The sequence below is a fragment of the Epargyreus clarus genome, unplaced genomic scaffold, assembly GCF_041222505.1.
Source record: "Epargyreus clarus isolate Ecla_fem2 unplaced genomic scaffold, WU_Ecla_fem_2.2 ptg000007l, whole genome shotgun sequence".
Taxonomy (NCBI): domain Eukaryota; kingdom Metazoa; phylum Arthropoda; class Insecta; order Lepidoptera; family Hesperiidae; genus Epargyreus; species Epargyreus clarus.
This window is the reverse complement of record NW_027332215.1, coordinates 2,441,109-2,462,713: the sequence shown is the minus strand read 5'-3', so window position 1 is coordinate 2,462,713 and position 21,605 is coordinate 2,441,109. Positions and strand designations below refer to the sequence as shown.

The following is a 21,605-nucleotide window of genomic DNA, read 5'->3' as shown; positions in this document are numbered from 1 at the left end:
ATTGTATGCCTACACTATTGATAATAGCAATTTCATATCATAGAGATCTGATGTATAAATATATCTATTATTAATAATTACTCTCTTTCTTACTTCATTTACATTTCGATTAGTTTGCATGATGATATCATTAACCTATCACTGTTTCACTGGGCACGGGTCTAATTTTAATTTCTCATGTGCAGGCTTATTCATGATGTATTCCTTTACTGTAAACTTCATTCAAATTTTGACTTTATTCAAACATTCAAATTCGTTTCATTTCGATATAAAAGTTAGAAGTAGGGTAAAATTGACTTCATATAGTTAACGATTTATTTGCTTTTTTTAAATGAAGAATCATATTATAAAATGTTTAACTAGACAATGTGATTTCGTACTGGCTACTACGTCGCGACAAGCGAAAACACATTTTTGTTAGTCTTACTTGTAAAACGAACCTCAAATTTTTTCTTCAATTTTTTCTGTGTAAGTTATAATAATATCGTAAGACGTAATAAGATCTATAAATAGTTTTCAATGGAATACATTCTAAAATGCATTATTATAATAAAATTGTGTTGTTGATTGAACGTGTTATTGAATTATCATGTGTCGAGCTGGATAACCTTGTTAAAATTACAATATAATGATATTCAGGGAAATTCTCTAAAGTTGATAAATTCTTATTTAAACAAAAGAGTCCAAACAAGTGCAAGTAACTGGAACATTATCAGCAGGCTCTAATATTAAAATAGGTGTTCCTCAGGGCTTCATCCTAGGTTTGTTTCTAGTTTTAGTTTATACTACTAAATTCTAATAAAACTAAATATATTAAATGTATGCTACCAAATGCAAGGAGTACAGGGATGAATGTCGCTCTAAATAGTGAGACTTTGCAATCTGTCAATGAAACTGTTTTATTGGGTATATTGATTCTAAACTCCAGTGAGGTCCCCACATCTTTGCTTTGTCCAGCAGACTTAGTACTGCAGCTTTTGCAGTCTTAGAAAGTTAACAGACATCCCCACTGCTTGTCTATTTCAGTTACTTTCACAGCATTATGTCTTATACCACATTTTGAATTTAGACTTTTGATTAGACCACATTATGAATCTCACAGAAAACAAGTTCAAACATGTCGTTAAACAAACGCTATGTTTCAAAGTAAACTATAAACTAAGTGATTATTTGACTGACAAAACGGTGAGGTCTCAAGTAGTTTTAGCTCCACATTTACCAATAGTTTAAGTTTAACATTGTAAAAACCATTTTTTAAAAGATATGTGTTACGGAGTTTCTTTCGCCGCTTCTTGCCTGTCGAGGGCGCTATGAATCAATGGATAATGATCCAAACCTTCTGAATACTGTCCATCAACATAAGTGAAATGAAATGAGAAACAAATGACAAGATTTCTAAATAAAACAGCTGCTACATGAGAATTTATATTAAAATAGAATTCGCTTAATCTCTCTTACAGAACATGGAATCCCATTTTACCAGTAACTCTCAAGTCACCCAATAGCATACGAATACAATACAGAAATAAGAGATTGCTCTCTCATATAGAAAATGAAATCACAAAGAATCAACGACGATCAAAATCTTAGAGAGTTTGGCTAACAAGGGAAATAAGTAGGGAATAAAATGCATGAAACTATCAATTTCATGCTAGTCATACTTACGTAGTACCTGTTTATTAATCTGTGGTAATACTTCATATACGTGGTTGAACATGGGAATGGCGTGTCTCAGAAAATAGACCTGAATATCTAAAGTAGCCCAAGGTCCCGGCAAATGACTTATTGCCTGTCGAGGGCGCTATGAATCAATGGATAATGATCCAAACCTTCTGAATACTGTCCATCAACATTAGTGAAATGAAATGAGAAACAAATGACAAGATTTCTAAATAAAACAGCTGCTACATGAGAATTTATATTAAAATAGAATTCGCTTAATCTCTCTTACAGAACATGGAATCCCATTTAACCAGTAACTCTCAAGTCACTCACTAGCATACGAAGACAATACAGAAATAAGAGATTGCATAATCTCTCTTAAAGAACATGTAATCAAAAAGAGTCAACAATGCTCAATACTTAGAGAGTTTGGCTAACAAGGGAAATAAGTAGGGAATAAAATGCATGAAACTATCAATTTCATGCTAGTCATACTTACGTAGTACCTATTTATTAATCTGTGGTAATACTTCATCTACGTGGTTGAACATGGGAATGGCGTGTCTCAGAAAATAGACCTGAATATCTAAAGTAGCCCAAGGACCCGGCAAATGACTTATTGCCTGTCGAGGGCGCTATGAATCAATGGATAATGATCCAAACCTTCTGAATACTGTCCATCAACATTAGTGAAATGAAATGAGAAAGAAATGACAAGATTTCTAAATAAAACAGCTGCTACATGAGAATTTATCATAAAACAGAATTTGCTTAATCTCTCTAACAGAACATGGAATCCCATTTTATCAGTAACTCTCAAGTCACCCAATAGCATACGAATACAATACAGAAATAAGAGATTGCTCTCTCATATAGAAAATGAAATCACAAAGAATCAACGACGGTCAAAATCTTAGAGAGTTTGGCTAACAAGGGAAATAAGAAGGGAATAAAATGCATGAAACTATCAATTTCATGCTAGTCATACTTACGTAGTACCTATTTATTAATCTGTGGTAATACTTCATATACGTGGTTGAACATGGGAATGGCGTGTCTCAGAAAATAGACCTGAATATCTAAAGTAGCCCAAGGACCAGTCAAATGACTTATTGCCTGTCGAGGGCGCTATGAATCAATGGATAATGATTCAAACCTTCTGAATACTGTCCATCAACATTAGTGAAATGAAATGAGAAACAAATGACAAGATTTCTAAATAAAACAGCTGCTACATGAGAATTTATATTAAAATAGAATTCGCTTAATCTCTCTTACAGAACATGGAATCCCATTTTACCAGTAACTCTCAAGTCACTCACTAGCATACGAAGACAATACAGAAATAAGAGATTGCATAATCTCTCTTAAAGAACATGTAATCTAAAAGAGTCAACAATGCTCAATACTTAGAGAGTTTGGCTAACAAGGGAAATAAGTAGGGAATAAAATACATGAAACTATCAATTTCATGCTAGTCATACTTACGTAGTACCTATTTATTAATCTGTGGTAATACTTCATATACGTGGTTGAACATGGGAATGGCGTGTCTCAGAAAATAGACCTGAATATCTAAAGTAGCCCAAGGACCCGGCAAATGACTTATTGCCTGTCGAGGGCGCTATGAATCAATGGATAATGATCCAAACCTTCTGAATACTGTCCATCAACATTAGTGAAATGAAATGAGAAACAAATGACAAGATTTCTAAATAAAACAGCTGCTACATGAGAATTTATATTAAAATAGAATTCGCTTAATCTCTCTTACAGAACATGGAATCCCATTTAACCAGTAACTCTCAAGTCACTCACTAGCATACGAAGACAATACAGAAATACGAGATTGCATAATCTCTCTTAAAGAACATGTAATCAAAAAGAGTCAACAATGCTCAATACTTAGAGAGTTTGGCTAACAAGGGAAATAAGTAGGGAATAAAATGCATGAAACTATCAATTTCATGCTAGTCATACTTACGTAGTACCTATTTATTAATCTGTGGTAATACTTCATATACGTGGTTGAACATGGGAATGGCGTGTCTCAGAAAATAGACCTGAATATCTAAAGTAGCCCAAGGTCCCGGCAAATGACTTATTGCCTGTCGAGGGCGCTATGAATCAATGGATAATGATCCAAACCTTCTGAATACTGTCCATCAACATTAGTGAAATGAAATGAGAAACAAATGACAAGATTTCTAAATAAAACAGCTGCTACATGAGAATTTATCATAAAACAGAATTTGCTTAATCTCTCTAACAGAACATGGAATCCCATTTTATCAGTAACTCTCAAGTCACCCAATAGCATACGAATACAATACAGAAATAAGAGATTGCTCTCTCATATAGAAAATGAAATCACAAAGAATCAACGACGATCAAAATCTTAGAGAGTTTGGCTAACAAGGGAAATAAGAAGGGAATAAAATGCATGAAACTATCAATTTCATGCTAGTCATACTTACGTAGTACCTATTTATTAATCTGTGGTAATACTTCATCTACGTGGTTGAACATGGGAATGGCGTGTCTCAGAAAAAAGACCTGAATATCTAAAGTAGCCCAAGGTCCCGGCAAATGACTTATTGCCTGTCGAGGGCGCTATGAATCAATGGATAATGATCCAAACCTTCTGAATACTGTCCATCAACATAAGTGAAATGAAATGAGAAAGAAATGACAAGATTTCTAAATAAAACAGCTGCTACATGAGAATTTATATTAAAATAGAATTCGCTTAATCTCTCTTACAGAACATGGATTCCCATTTTACCAGTAACTCTCAAGTCACTCACTAGCATACGAAGACAATACAGAAATAAGAGATTGCATAATCTCTCTTAAAGAACATGTAATCAAAAAGAGTCAACAATGCTCAATACTTAGAGAGTTTGGCTAACAAGGGAAATAAGTAGGGAATAAAATGCATGAAACTATCAATTTCATGCTAGTCATACTTACGTAGTACCTATTTATTAATCTGTGGTAATACTTCATCTACGTGGTTGAACATGGGAATGGCGTGTCTCAGAAAATAGACCTGAATATCTAAAGTAGCCCAAGGACCCGGCAAATGACTTATTGCCTGTCGAGGGCGCTATGAATCAATGGATAATGATCCAAACCTTCTGAATACTGTCCATCAACATTAGTGAAATGAAATGAGAAAGAAATGACAAGATTTCTAAATAAAACAGCTGCTACATGAGAATTTATCATAAAACAGAATTTGCTTAATCTCTCTAACAGAACATGGAATCCCATTTTATCAGTAACTCTCAAGTCACCCAATAGCATACGAATACAATACAGAAATAAGAGATTGCTCTCTCATATAGGAAATGAAATCACAAAGAATCAACGACGATCAAAATCTTAGAGAGTTTGGCTAACAAGGGAAATAAGTAGGAATAAAAATGCATGAAACTATCAATTTCATGCTAGTAATACTTACGTAGTACCTATTTATTAATCTGTTGTAATACTTCATATACGTGGTTGAACATGGGAATGGCGTGTCTCAGAAAATAGACCTGAATATCTAAAGTAGCCCAAGGACCCGGCAAATGACTTATTGCCTGTCGAGGGCTCTATGAATCAATGGATAATGATCCAAACCTTCTGAATACTGTCCATCAACATTAGTGAAATGAAATGAGAAAGAAATGACAAGATTTCTAAATAAAACAGCTGCTACATGAGAATTTATCATAAAACAGAATTTGCTTAATCTCTCTTACAGAACATGGAATCCCATTTTATCAGTAACTCTCAAGTCACCCAATAGCATACGAATACAATACAGAAATAAGAGATTGCTCTCTCATATAGAAAATGAAATCACAAAGAATCAACGACGATCAAAATCTTAGAGAGTTTGGCTAACAAGGGAAATAAGTAGGGAATAAAATGCATGAAACTATCAATTTCATGCTAGTAATACTTACGTAGTACCTATTTATTAATCTGTGGTAATACTTCATATACGTGGTTGAACATGGGAATGGCGTGTCTCAGAAAATAGACCTGAATATCTAAAGTAGCCCAAGGACCAGTCAAACGACTTATTGCCAGTCGAGGACGCTATGAATCAATGGATAATGATCCAAACCTTCTGAATACTGTCTGTTGGATATTAAGTCTCCAGGCAACCGATGTTGTTGATTGTCAATGTAAAAATATGGATATAATCGAATAAAGTATTATTTTACATTCCTTAATATTTACAATGCATTACAATGCACCGCCAACGAAGGAGTTCGGACAAGGTGATAAGGTACAAGTCCGCAGTTACACCAACCCAAGAGTTAAATGGGAGTTCGGAGTCGTCATCCGAAGATTAGGTAGACTCCATTATGAAGTGAGAACTGAAAATGGCATAATGGTGTGCCGTCACCTTGATCAAATGCTGCCGGCGCCCCTGGTGGTATAAGTGAAAATAGCGGTGGACTGTTGGATATTAAGTCTCCAGGCAACCGATGTTGTTGATTGTCAATGTAAAAATATGGATATAATCGAATAAAGTATTATTTTACATTCCTTAATATTTTATTTGATACTGTCCATCAACATTAGTGAAATGAAATGAGAAAGAAATGACAAGATTTCTAAATAAAACAGCTGATACGTGAGAATTTATAATAAAATAGAATTTGCTTAATCTCTTTAACAGAACATGGAATCCCATTTTATCAGTAACTCTCAAGTCACTCACTATAGAAATCTCTCTTATAGAACATGTAATCAGAAAGAGTCAACAAGGCTCAATACTTAGAGGGTTGGCTAACAAGGGAAATAAGTAGGAAATAAAATGCATGAAACTATCCATTTCTTGCTAGTAATACTTTATATACGCGGTTGAACATGGGAATGGCGTGTCTCAGAAAATAGACCTGAATATCTAAAGTTCAGAAAGAAAGAAAATAGCTCATGGTACAGGCAAATGACTCATTGCCTGTCGAGGACGGTATGTATCAATTGATAATGATCTGAAACTTCTGAATACCACCGTCATCTTTTTTGGCCGTCTTCTTATATGGGCCAAATTGTAAAAATACAACTTTACAGGAGAGGCTTCCAAAGTTTAAATTTACTATCACTTCAGATTGATAAAACTGAAATTTAAGAATCTTTGCTTGTTTGCGAACAGAACTATCCTCCTCATTTATACGATAGTATTTTATATATACATTTATTAGTTTTTTTTTCGTCACATTGGCCCTTGTACGTTCGTTTTTGTTATAATTATTTTTCTTTAAAAACACCCTAAAAGGGCCAATGAGTCATATTGACCTTTATACGCGTATTTCTCTAATTAGCATAAAGTATATATATTTTTTGTTATTTTTTACCCATAAAATTTGAAGTACTTACAAATGTTATCATCTCTATTTTCTATTACATCATCGTTTTCATAACCTAAATCGTCTTTCTGTACACTGTTATTTTCATTTCCCAATGCCAAATTCATGTAACATGAATTTAAACGTACAAGGTTCTAAGAGTAGAGACTTATACGCGGGGAGTTCCCGCGCGTTTGTTTATGGTTTGGACCAATCTGCTGGACCACGTCAAGTCCTTTGAACCGGTTGATTCACATTATTGTCGTAAAGACAGTAATAAACTTTATTTAGATGGCTCTTTAAGTTATATCCGAATGTTCAAGTTAGACAAAGAATGGTATGATCCATCTAAATATGCTAATAAATGTGAGTCGTTAAGGCAATATAGGGATATAGTAAACAAAAATATTAATTTATCATTTCACCAGCCAAAAAAAAACTAATGCCATGTTTGTCATTCTTTCAAAAACGGTTTTGTGACTCCTGAAAATAAAATAATTTTTGAAAATCATATAGTCAGCAAAAATCAGGCTAGATCCTTAAAAGAAAAGGATAAGCGTGAATCACAAAATAATACGAAAATATTCTGCGCTACTTTTGATATGCAAAAAGTGTTGTTGTCCCCAAGTGTTGTTAAAGGTGGTAGAACCCTTTGTGATTCGACTCCGGCGGCACCACCGCCACACCTATTTCTGCCTAATAACAGCAGTGTTAAGCGCTGCTGTGTTCCGTCTTGAAGGGTGTGGTAAGGGAGACATACTTTTCCGAGGCGTTCCAGCTTAGTCCTCAGGGGTAGCGGCGCATCTGTGGCCGACCTCTGTGTGGGTTGATTGCAGATGTCTATGGGCGGCAGTAGCCACTTACCATCAGGTGGACTGCATGTTCGTCTGCTACTCCTATATTATAAAAAAAAAATCAAAAAAGGTGTGAAATTAGTCTCTTTTATTATGGCAAAAGGCTGAATGTGCATAACTTATCAGTTTTCGATATTGGGAAGTTAATTGGCACCCGTTACTTATGGAACGAACAAATTGCAATGAAGGGATCAAACGAAATAGCGAGCTGTATTTATGATATAATTAAATTAAAAAGTCAAGAAGGTTGTGACGACTTCATATTTTGGTCAGACAATTGCACAGCCCAAAACCGTAACAAGATTATAATTTGTATGTATCTGTATGCTGCTAAACAGTTTAATTTGAATATAAAGCACACTTTTCTTGAAGTAGGCCACGCTCAGAATGAAGGTGACTCCATACACGACACTATTGAAAGAGCTTCAAAATATAAGAATATTTACACACCCTCTGAATGGAGCTCATTGATTCGATGGGCGAAATCAAAAGGAAGTCCTTATAACGTCATAGACGTAGCTCAAAACATGATTTATGACTTCAAAAAAATGCAAACAAATACACACTTTAACTGGACTAAAAACTCAGAAGGACAAAAAATTATTTAGTCTAAAATGAAACAAATTCGCGTAAGCCGAGATGAACCATACGTCTTATACTATAAATATGATTTGGGTAGTGACCATGCTATTGAAAATCATATTAAATCTTAGATCAGCCAGTACGAACAAGAAGGCAAATTGCTGATAACCCTACGGATATTCCTCTGCAACTATGTTACAATCAGCTGTTACCAATATAACCTTCCAAGAAGAAAGACTTGCTTGATTTATGTCGAAAAAATATTATCCCACCAGCATACCACAGTTATTATGAAAATCTAGTAGCATCTAATGACATTGTGTCAATTAATGAAAGCGATAATGAAGAAATTTAAAGAAGACTTATTAAGAATTACTAGTAATGTTGGTAATTTTAGTACTTGATTATATTACGGACCTTTTTTTATTTTGTTTATACCAGATAGGTTTTTAATTTTGTTATTTTTTATAATTTTAGTAAGAATATAATAATGTGAAGCACATTATTTTGTTAATCAAACTAAGATCTCCAGTAACAGTTTCCTTCTTACTTTTTTTTTATTTTTTTATCATGAAAATACCAAATAGACTGAATACGGGTCCATAAGTGTAGTTTTAAGGCTAATTTAATTTTTATTTCAAAAATTTTAATAAAACTGTTGCATGTTTTTTTTATTATTCAAATGATCTAACTGAAAACTTTGTTAGTAGGTTAGCAGATTGTAAAACGTATAAGTGTAAATGTGACATAAGTAACTAAATATCTAAATAGCTTATATTCTAAATAATGAATTATCAACTACTTCAATTATTAATTGATTTTATGGGTAAAAAATAAAAAATATATATACTGTATGCTAATTAGCGTAATACGCGTATAAAGGTCAATATGACTCATTGGCTCTTTTAGGGTGTTTTTAAAGAAAAATAATTATAACAAAAACGAACGTATAAGGGCCAATGGGACGTAAAAAAAAACTAATATATATAAAATACTATCGTATAAATGAGGAGGATTGTTCTGATAGCAAACAAGCAAAGATTCTTAAATTTCAGTTTTATCAATCTGAAGTTATAGTAAATTTAAACTTTGAAGCCTCTCCTGTAAAGTTATAATTTTGCAATTTGGCCCATTGACAAATTGTTTCTTTGTTTTTAATGCGACCATTTACTATTAGACTGATTGTCTGATGTTGAAGTTTACGAATAATATTAATTTTTACATCTAAGACTTTAGTTCTTATGAACTGCATCATCATGTAGCAGAATGTATTATTATTTTTTTAAATGACGGCGGATTTTCTTGCGTTTCTTATTAAGTTCATATGGAGTTGAATACCACATGTTATTTCCACATCTACATCTTCGAGAACCACACAGGTTCGTGATGAAGTGCTATGAAAGCGAATTAGTATTCGCTTGTTGTTCATTTATGCCACTCTTATAGATCTAATCAAAATATATGAAAGATCTTTACGTAAATTCTCTCTCGATATATAAATTATTGAAGTTGGGGGGGGGGGGGGGGTTTAAATGATTTTAGCATTTTTTAATTAAATTTTAAGTTATGTTTATATATATATTAATTAGAATGTTATATAAAAACGATTGCCTGGTGAATACCTTTTTGTTGACTACACAAAGATACATGTACCTATACGTACCTAAAGAAGGTTTATGTTTACGTTTAAGCGTATGGTTTGTAGCATTTGTTAAAATGACTATCTAAAGTAGTCAAAGTTTTAGCTTCAATTAACTGTCATTTTCCAGCAAAACACGTCGTCACATTGTCAAGCATTTACACTCTGGCTGTCATTTCGATGTTATTCTGCGGCGTGGTAGGTATCCTGAAAAGAAAAAAAAGCTATTATTTATTTTTTATTGTTTGTCAGGCTGAATCAAAGTGTATTTAACGCGGTAGGTACATCATCAGGCGCTATCTTAGCAGGTTTGTTTTACCACGCTTTTATTAGCTTTACCTGTATGTATGTAACAGAATCTTTGATCTCAATTTTTACCCACTTTTAACGGGCCAATTAATTAAAAATTTTGAACACTTATAAAGAACCGATGACGATACACGATTTTAATAATTTTATCCCATTTACCGGGATTGTTAGGATTTACGATTTTCCTTGTACGATTTTAGCGTGGTTTTTAGTTTTTTTAACTAATATTATTTTTTATGAAATGAAATATAAATTTCAAACAATCATGCGATCCACTATAACTATATTTATCCGACCTGCTTTATGGTGCGTTGAAACACCATGTTTAAATTGACGTCATCAATTAAATAGCTCGTACCTTTCTTTACTAATCCGCGTAACAGGACGTCTCTAAGCCTCGCCCAGTTGTGCAAAGTGAACCTTGCATAGCATCGGGACCCCACAGTTTGAGACAGCCAACCCTATTGAAGAACGTAAAGTGAATTACGTTACTATTTAATGTTTAATACGAATTATTAGTAATTACTAGGGTATGTGAAGTGTACCAATGCGCACTTGGCCAGCACGGTGGACTATGGCCTAATCCTTCTCATTATGGGAGGAGACCTGTGCCTAGCAGTGGGACAGGATGGGTTGATGATGATGATGATGATGACTCATTACATTTTATTTTTATTGTCACTAGGTTTACTTACACCTGTTTGTTTAATTTGAGTAATGTTCCGAATCAAGGAGAACTGACACACATTATATGTAATGGCGTCAGCGAGGTAATCTTCGGCATTAATGTAGCGTATATATACTAAGACGTAACAAATAGGCAGCTACGTCTCCACTGTATACGCCATAAGGATTTACAATATTGTTATAAAATGTATTAAATAAAAAAGTAAATTAATAATATTAATTAATTCTTTTTCCCATCACGCAAACCCGCGCTCACGTACGGGTTTGGTCTGCACGCTCGCCACTCGCGTCTTACCGTTTCGTAGATACTCATCACATACGCCAAATGCACGCGGAATGACGGCATCAACTTAACTGACAAGCAAGCAGGCACAAATCCGCGTGACAGAAATATGACCCAAGTGAAGGCAATTGTAGTATTGAATTAAATTACTTTAGTTTCTTGTTATTGTAATTTAATACTGTTAATTAATACTGACCCGTGTTCTTAAGTTGTAAGAGCCAACGCGGTAACTGCTTCCGTCAATGTGTATATTCTTCCATAGTCTGAAAGATAATGTTTATTAAGCTTTGGCAAAAGTATAACTACCTTTGTTTGTAAGGAAATATCTAATAATCATGAACAGATAAAAATTAAGGACATTTAGGAAGATATATAGAATCTCTCTACGTCTTTCAAAAAATGTAGGTACCTATTATATTAGTATACGACAATATAGTTTAAAAATGTAAATGCTTATCATGAAGATTAATTGTCTCGGTACATATTCGCAAACAGCAATTGCGTTACAAGCTCCGAGTTTTCTATAGCGTAGCTTCAAGCAGTGAAACATGTCTTATGTTACACCGCATAGGAAATACGCAGAAATTATTTAGGCATGTTATAATATAAGTGATTATTATTGCGTTAAATTAAAACAGATTTTAATTAATGATAAAGGATTACAAGTAAAGTCAATGGGCCTTTAAGGATTTCATATTTATAAAATACATGTCATAAAGGGAGTAGGGATTAGTAATCCCCCTTAAGGATAATCTATTAAGAAACCTCCTAATCGTATCAATTATAGTTAATTATAAACATTTTCAGTGTATAAGTTATTTGGTAAGTAAAACTCATTAAATATTTGCTTACCTGCCTGTAATATTATTTCATAATTATAATGTAGCTTATGAAATGCCATCTTTGTTCCTCGTATCCTTTATAAGTCTATGACGTTTTGCCATTTTGCGACTCAAACTTTTCCTGTGTAAAATACAAACATACACTTTGTATTGTATACATAACATACATGACTAAATATCTGTTTCTCGTTTTAATAGTGCATTGTTCATAGCAGTGTGAGGTTTGTTTGTAATCCATTTATAAAGAAACTATCGTATTGATGTACAGTAGACTCACGGTAATCTATCATTAATTTTTAGGCCAGTATCGGAATAACAATTTTGAGCACCTTTTATTCGGCAAATTAAAAAATGTCTATTTAAAACCAGTACATTATGAAGTTTCTGATTATATACTCGATGACAGTTCTGAGTTAAAAAAATCACAAGGTATACTATAATAATTATGGATATTAATGTAACGACTTGTCTGGGACACGCAGTGGCGTGGCTAGCCACTGCGTATGCAACCTAGCCAACCTAGTACTAGTACTAGGTTCAAATATATTTATAAATTTAAGCTCGCAGGAGACTATTTATTACACAGTATCAGGATTATCGAGGAACTATTGTAATACACTTGCATTTGAACACTGCACTATTCTATCGTAATAAAATTGCATATATCTAAATATTTCATTTAAATTGTCCCAAATTCCGCACTATTGACTTACATTACAGTAAATGTATCAATGAGGGAAATTTGGTTTTTAATGTAGCGTACCGCTTCTTAAACGTAACTTAAAACAGTTACGAATTGATTATATACGCAATGAAATCATTATTATTAATAGATATGTTATTATCACGGGGTTTTTGCCCGCGTGTCTCACCCACATGCGTGAATCAACCCGCTGCAGTCTCTCCGTGAGCTGCACGCGTGTGGATTGCAACTCCAGGAGAAGTATTTATGAAACAATAGGACGCGAGTGGGACGCGTGAGGGCCAGATCCTGACGCGGGCACAAACCAGCGTGATAGGAATATGTTCTAAGTGAATATTAGTATCGAATTGTAGTAGATGACGAACGAGTTATATACATCTTAATTAATTACTCTTTTTACGCTTATCTTTTTGGCAATACTATAAATTAACATTTGAGTAGGTAATACGTTGAATATGCTTTGACTACAAATATATGCCTGATAACCTATATTCCGAATGTTTTTTCCATTCATTACTACGTTACACGTCAAAATAGAAGTTACACGTCTCTTTTGATGACAGTTTTAAGAAAATATTGTAAGAAAGAGACAATAAAATTACACCAAGATATAATACATAAGTTTTCAAAATGCATAAAAAATATTACTTAACTACTTCTTACCTGCTTTGACGAAAGTTTCAATGCGTTGAATACTCTTTAGCTTGTGGTCAAAATCTGGACTTCTTGAGATTTTGAGATCTGTTGGTATAGTGCCGGTTCTTCTGTGTAGGTATTAAAAAAAAAACAAATTATTCCAACTTAGTCGTAAGTCACAGACTGAACTGATGCATGCCTATTGGTTAATTGTTACGAATTACATATGGCATACATTATTTTTAATGTTGCCAGCGACGTTTACTTCGATATCGTTATAGCGCAGTATATTCAGACGCGACTAATGCTTAGACGCGTTTGTTGGTTCTACGCAGAAAGCAATAAATTGAAGTAGTTCATAAAAATGTTTCATGTTTGGGTTGCATAAGACCTCAAATTTTTTTTTGAGGTATTAATTTCACAGGTACAATTTAAATAGAATTTCGTTACTTTACTAGAATTATCAAGCTGCATTTATGCTCGCTGGTCGTTCGTTATTTAGGGTTGTTACCCTGTTATCCTTAAGTTGTCTGTTGACAACTTATAATAATAGACACACAGTTAATTTTATACCAAAAGTATTATTGAGGAATTACAAATACCAAGTACACGAGAAACTGTTCGCAAAGCGAAAACAAAATGGCTGCTAACGTTGCGCATTCGTTGTTTATTTTAGCTTAGCTCCGCCCACACCATAGTCACGTGATATAACAGAATAGACGCTACGCTTTATTTCAAAGTTACAAGTTTGTACCCTCGGCTTCGCTCGAAGTCGGAGGTCGATTACAATACAATTTGATAAAATTGTCCTTAAGCTTATCAGGATAAAAGTTAAGTTTGTCGTCATCGAGTATGGTACTTTTTTCAGAATAAAAAAAGTACATTATGTCCTTTTCTGGACCCCTGACAACGTGTACACAATTTCATAAAAAATGGTTATGTAGTTAAGGCATGAAAGTTTTTTTTTGTTCACGAGGGAACCTTCAAAAGGTACTCGATGCCGTAGGAGCGACACAGGGTCATGTGAGACTCTTACCGCACTAAAACCCCCCCGGTGGCCGTCCTCGGCGCTGCGTAGAGTACTCCGGGATCTCCAAAGGAACGCAACCGGAGTCTTCTTAGCGCATTGCCCCGTCGGGCTCCGCCCAGGTGAGCTTGACGCTCGCCGCACCGTCTGGTGCGTACTACGGTATGCGACCACACATACCGCCGTCCTTCCCGGGGCCGTTGGCCGGGCGGTTCGAGCTCCCACTCTTGCCACCCGCAACCCCGGAAGCCCCCTTTTAGTCGCCTCTTACGACAGGCAGAGGATATCGTAGCCCTATTCTTGTCCCGGAACTACCGAAGTCGCCGGGGCCGTACTTAGCGGTCCCCGGCGAGGTATCGCTTTAGTTAGGCCCCGGCGACTTCGGTAGTTCCGGGACAAGAATAGGGCTACGATATCCTCTGCCTGTCGTAAGAGGCGACTAAAAGGGGGCTTCCGGGGTTGCGGGCGGCAAGAGTGGGAGCTCGAACCGCCCGGCCAACGGCCCCGGGAAGGACGGCGGTATGTGTGGTCGCATACTATAGTTCACACCAGACGGTGCGGCGAGCGTCAAGCTAACCTGGGCGGAGCCCGACGGGGCAATGCGCTAAGAGAACTCCGGTTGCGTTCCTTTGGAGATCCCGGAGCCCTCTACGCAGCGCAGAGGACGGCCACCGGGAGGGTTTTAGTGCGGTAAAAATCCCACATAACCCGGCGTCGCTCCCACGTTGTCGGGTACCTTTTGAAGGTTTCCTCCTCGATAAAAAAAAAAGAAAGGTCACTCTATCCTTGCTTTGCAGCCAGGCCCGAAAGTTCGGTAGGATAGTTCGTCAACCACCCTTTGGCAAGGCGTGAAAGTCCAGCAAACAAACAAATAGGCGCAGAATCTTACATTCGCATTTATAATATTAGATAGGATATAATTTTATCATTCGCTAATAAATAAATTCGCTAATAGTTCGCGAATAAATTATTTGAATTTGAATTCGCAAACGGAAATTCAACACAAGAAACGACAGCTTTATCTTCGATAAGAAAAGTCCTATAATTAGCCTCCAGAAAAGGTGCCTTCACCACACTATCTTAATAGTTCTACCATTACACTAAAGTTAATTATATCAGGCGCTACTTTGCGGAAATCCATGCTATTAAGTTAAGATTAAAACTACTTCGCAACAATCAATCAAACCATGCAGTATGTACCACCCTCCATCCCTCAAAGGATGCGTGCAAATGCAAAATATTAAAAATATACACCACCCTACATACCACCACCAACACCTGTTTCGCTCCAAAACGGAGCATAATCAGGGTAAGTTGACTCTACGACGGTTAATCGTTACGACGTTAAATTGTTTAAAATATATACCATCATTCATATTTGTTGAGTATTGTTGCGAAGCAGTTTTAATCTTTACTTTATATACACTAAAGTAATAATGATTACTCACATGTACTATTCCACAACTCGTTCCTGTCAGGCTCGGAAGGTGACTACGAAAGAACACTGCTCAGAAATTATCTCGTGACTGAAAAGAAACAAATAGTCAAAAGAAGAACTTTTTGATTTACATACTCGTATATCACTAAGAATTTTTCTATTTTTAATATGCGTACTTAATTATTTTTATTGTGTAATTTTAAAAACATAATTTTAAAAATAAGACAAAATAAACATAAGAAAAAATGGCGCATGTAAATTCCCTTGTTCCAAGACGGCGTTCCGCGTCAGTTGCGCGGCAAACATGTGCAGAGTGCGTAAAAAAATATTTGATAAAACTTCATCTGTATTTCTTGTGTGTTCGTTTGTAGAACAAAAATATATAGAAATGTACATGCCCAATTGTAACAGTTTCTTACCTTTTACTCTATTAAATTTCTCCATCTTTGTAACTTCTTTGTAACACATTATGGATCTTGTTAACAATTTTTTGTTTTAGTTATAACAACAAAGCGAGAAAATTTATCACTTTTAGAATTATTTTCGAATAACAATGGCCAATTAATTACCTACCTTTTTTTCCATCCCCAATGATGCTCTTGAATCAAATTAAGTGCACTTAAACTTATGAACAATTTTGTTTAAAAGACGGTGTAAAACACAGAAAGAGAGAATCCACGTATTTTTCACGACGAGACGCGGTGTAATAATGGCCGGATCGAAGAATAACGCGAGAACCCAAGCCACGCATGTGCAGTTCGTATCCACTAAACCACGCCTTATCCAGAGACACGATGAACTACATAATAGACAGTTAAGACTTTTTGAGTATAGTACAAATATTAACTAATATTTGTACTATAATCAAAAAGTCTTAACTACGCTGGCAAATATACCTTGGGGGAAGGACTACATATTTGTGCCGTTTGCAGTAGATAAACTGGGTCCGTGCGGGCCAGAAGCACGAAGCTTTTTCAAAGAATTGTCGTCTCGTATGTTGACGTTTCTGGAGAACCAATAGCTGGTGCGTATTTTGGCCAAAGAATAAGCTTAGTCATACAACGCGGCAACGCCGGCAGCATTCTTGGAACTCTATCGAAAGACAGTGGTTTGAACTCATAGTTTTACATTTAAACTTTTATATTACCATAAGCTTATTTTTCTTTTTGTTTAAATAATATTTTTTGTATATATTGTATATAAATTTATAGTTAGAATTTGTAAATATAGTTAATATGCGAATTAGTGATAAGTTACCATTTGTAAAATAAATTAACTAGAAGAATTAATTCAGTTAATATAGGAAATATACTCACAAATTTGTATTATAACACCTTAGCCCATTTAGACACAGCCATCCCTTATCATCCAAAAAGTAAAATAACGTTCTCTGACTATAGCACGTTAAGGTCTAAAATTGCAACATTCCAATGAATTTATGTATTGTGCCGGTGTTGGAGGCGGCAACCCACCCCAGCGGCACTAGATTTTCTATGTTAGATAATTGTTTGCTTTCCACAAAAATACATTTTTTACCTACCAATTTTCATTAAGAAATAAGTAACCGTTTCATTATGGGAGTTGGTTCTTGATCACTTAATCAACATCTGTAGTTGGTAAGGACGACATATCTGAATTAATCGTTTTAACTCAGTTAATTTTGATAGTTAATTGTATCAGGCGTTATTTTGCGGAAATCCATGCTATTAAGTTAAGATTAAAACTACTTCACAACAATCCGCTACAAATATGTATGATGATACATATTTGTAGCTACAACACAACAATCCGCTACAAATATGTATGATGATACATATTTGTAGCGGATTGTTGCGAAGTAGTTTTAATCTTGACTTAATAGTTCATTGTGGTATTAATGCGTCTGTGTAACATTTAGAAATCAACCTTAGAGATTGGTGATACAGACTTACTTTAATTATTTACTTGAATTATTTACTATAAAAGTGTGAGCAACGTGTGTACGTAGGTATTTACTTATTAAATAAGACAAACCTTACAGGATTTAGCAGCTGCTACCCTGGTACAACTTGAGTTATTTATACTTACTTACATAGTTCGTTGTAAATTAGTCTAAGGGATTACAGTCGACGCAATTCACAGGCGATATTTTTATAGAATTAGACACAGTAATAGATGTTCATGATCAAGCTGTAGTAGGATTTTGCTAGCTGGTTGTTCGCTATTTAAGGTAACATGCAGTTTATAAGAATCAGAAACATTAATCAACACAGTTAATTTTATACCATAAAGATTATTGAGGAACTATAAATCCTAAATATACGAGAAACTGTTCGCAAAGCGAAAACAAAATGGCTGCTAATGCTGCGCATATGTTGTTTGTGTAACCTTAGCTCCGCCCACAGGTAACACATTCACGCGACATAACAGAGTAGACGCTACGCTTTATCTTAAACTAATAAGTTTTTACTCTCGGCTTCGCTCGCGGTCGGTGGTCGATGACAATCTAATTAAATTTGTCATTGCCATAACAATGTCTTTAAGCTCATCAAGATAAAATATAAGTTTCTTATGATCTTATCTCTAGGGAACGGTATCTAATTTTTACGAATAAAAAGTACCTACTTATGTGGCACCTTCTCTGTACCCCTGACGTGTGGAGGAAATGTAATGATAATTAATTAGTTATAAAAAGGAAAAAGAAAAATTATATTCGCATTTAAAATATTCGTTAGATTACAATTTTAATTATTCGCCAAAAGAAAATCCACCAAGAATGTCTGAAGAATGTACTTATGCTATGGGTCAAACAATTCTGCTATTTTACAGTAAATATTAGCGATCACTCACCTAGCATTCTGCAACTCGTTCCTGTGAGGCTCGGAAAGTGACGAAAAACACTGCTCAGGAATTATCACGTGACTGAAAAGAAACAAATAATTAAAATAAGAACTTTTGATTGACATACATACATATATGACTAAGTGTAACTTAATTATTTTTATGTATAGTTATAATATTAAAATATGAAATATGTTCGATATGATGATGACGATCGACGCATGTACCTTCATTTGTATGAAAACCAAGCGTGCCATTTTTTCCGATCGACTGACACTTGTCAAGAAGGTTTTAGAGATGATGGATGTAGAATATATAAAAATAGAAATCGAAATTTGAAATCGAAAATTCGAATAATTTTAAAAATAAGGAAAAGTTGAGCAACAGACATTTCAGGAACGATCGGAAATCGATTTTCGAGAAATCGATAGTCTAGATTTATTTTACTAGTGCTCTGCGAATGTTTTGGTGAAAAATTCACCGAATTATTATTATCAAAATCTACCGTGTCGTCCATAAATTTAGTCAAACAACAACAAAAAAATATATAAGCGACGAATACATAACCTCTCTTCCCTTGAGAAGTCGGTTAAATATAAAACGAAATGTCTACAGAATATAGATTTAATACAAAATAAATATTGCTTAAATATTTATTACATTCTGCTGTTAAAATTATCTCTGCATGTCGAGGGACTTCAAGATGCCACGTGTGCGTGCCATATTATACGAGTAAATGGTTAATAAATAAAACATCCTTATTTTTTAACTTTATCTTATTTTGTACAAAACTGTGGAAGAAAATATAAAAATTACACATTGGAAATAATAAAACCTTATTGCCTTATTAAAAATTACAGTGATTATGATATTTTAATTATATAAAGGAGATGTTTCAAAATGTATGGGCTCCCGGCCACCTTTTGTACACTATACTAAAAACTAAAAAACATGCAAAGAACAATTCGTAGCGGTTCATTATCTTCAAATCATGTTCGTTTAATTGTTTAAAAACAATAATTTACACTTAAACTTGCAACACAACAGTGGAAAAACATCATGGCGGTAGTGATTACCGTAAATATGTCATCTGTCATTCTATTTTAACTTACTATATACATTATATACTTTAAATATATTTTTACGCGAATGGGCGTAGATATATAAATATTGTATTGTATGTATGTAGAAACAATACCTATATTTGATAAACATTAATTATATTTGCTTTCATAAATCTTGACTTAAAACAATCATACCAAAATATGTACTTCTATACCAATTTATTTTAGTTAAAACATTTAAGTGTGTAAATAAAACAACTTTAAGTACACATTTAGATAATATTTTATTTATTCTTCACTTAGATACATTATTTAATCATTATCAATATCTTCCCTTATCAATATTTTCATCCAATCATGTAGCATGTTCTGTAATATCCTGTGACGAGCTCAGCCCAAACATCAAACAATGGTCATAATGTGAGCGCAGCTACCTACGAGTACGGTTCGTAGCCCAGCGATGCAGTTGCAATAATAACTGATTATTATTTTGTCATCCCAAGAATGTCCTTGTCTTGCTATTGTAATTATCTAAAAAAGAGAAATGTAAAAAGATTAGCTTCTCTAGTTTAAAATTATTAACGATTATTTCACGATTAATACAACTAACTGATGTATATTTTACCTGATGATATCGAATCCTTGTCAATACAATCCACAGCGATCGCACGAAAATCACAAGAGTCCATAAAACATAAGCTGGGTAAACAAGTAAGGTAGAATCAGTCCAAAATCGTAAGCAGCACAGAGCAGAAATATATAAATAGGGAATGTTTTAGGTTCGAAGTTAGAAACGTGAAATTTCAAATAACGTCTATTCAGACAAATACACGACAACGTGGACATGTGCAAATTTAATATATGATAATACGTGAGTTTATTCAAATTGGCCTACATTTTGGTATACCTACTGATTAGGTACATCGCAACTACATTGGACACACTGCTTGCCAACATTTTGTCATGCCGTGGGGTGTGGTTGTGGTTATGCGTAGATTAGTGATGGTGACGTGGTAGACACATAGACCTTGGATTAAAATTTTGGGATAGAACAGGGCTACAGTAATTACAGTATCCCCTGCCGGTCGTACGAGACTAAAGGGGGACTTCTGGAGTTGCGGGCGGCAAGAATGGGAGCTCTAACCGCCCAGCCTGAGACCCTGGAAAGAACCACTGTACCTAAGGCCCCATACAACATGGACGGTTCCTATGGAATAGTGTAAATAATGATTATTGTATACTACATGAAACTTATATTTTAAAGAAAGTTTCATTACAGTCCACTAATTAGAGCTAATGAAGAAAGCTTGAACAATTGAGGTACACGTGACGAAAAAAAAGCTTTTATTAATTAAAAATTAATGCTAAGTACTTTATCGTTAAAATAGTTAAAGGTACAAATTTACGATTACAGTTATTTGTATGTCATAACATATTTTTTTACGCGGGCGAAGCCGCAGGTTCTGCTAGGGATCTATAATATAAAAATGAATCGCTGAATCTGTTGCTAAGAGCAAATCTCGAGAACGGCTGAACCAATTTCGCTAATTGTTTTTTATAATATTCCTGGAAGTACGAGAATGGTTCTTACGGAGAGAAAAAATAAAAATAAAAGTCTGAAAAAGTCTAAAAACAACACTTTTTCAATATTCCCATACATAAGATTCGTAATAATACTTACAAGTAAATTTGAACTTTAATACTA

General features: G+C 34.5%; 1 protein-coding gene across 2 annotated transcripts in view; it reads right to left on the bottom strand.

The window, feature by feature from the left end:
- The window catches only part of LOC140743082 (uncharacterized), a 40,654-nt gene that overhangs the window by 11,688 nt on the left and 7,361 nt on the right, over positions 1–21,605 (bottom strand). The window contains exons 2-7 of one of the 2 annotated variants that reach the window (XR_012102370.1): positions 18,846–18,917; positions 13,579–13,679; positions 12,223–12,333; positions 11,567–11,633; positions 10,759–10,861; positions 10,126–10,298 (exon numbers count right to left, since the gene is read on the bottom strand). The gene's annotated coding sequence lies outside the window, so the exon portion shown is untranslated. Of the gene's footprint in view, positions 1–10,125; positions 10,299–10,758; positions 10,862–11,566; positions 11,634–12,222; positions 12,334–13,578; positions 13,680–18,845; positions 18,918–21,605 lie in introns of those variants that run through there. The other variant, XM_073074148.1, reaches the window with a different exon arrangement.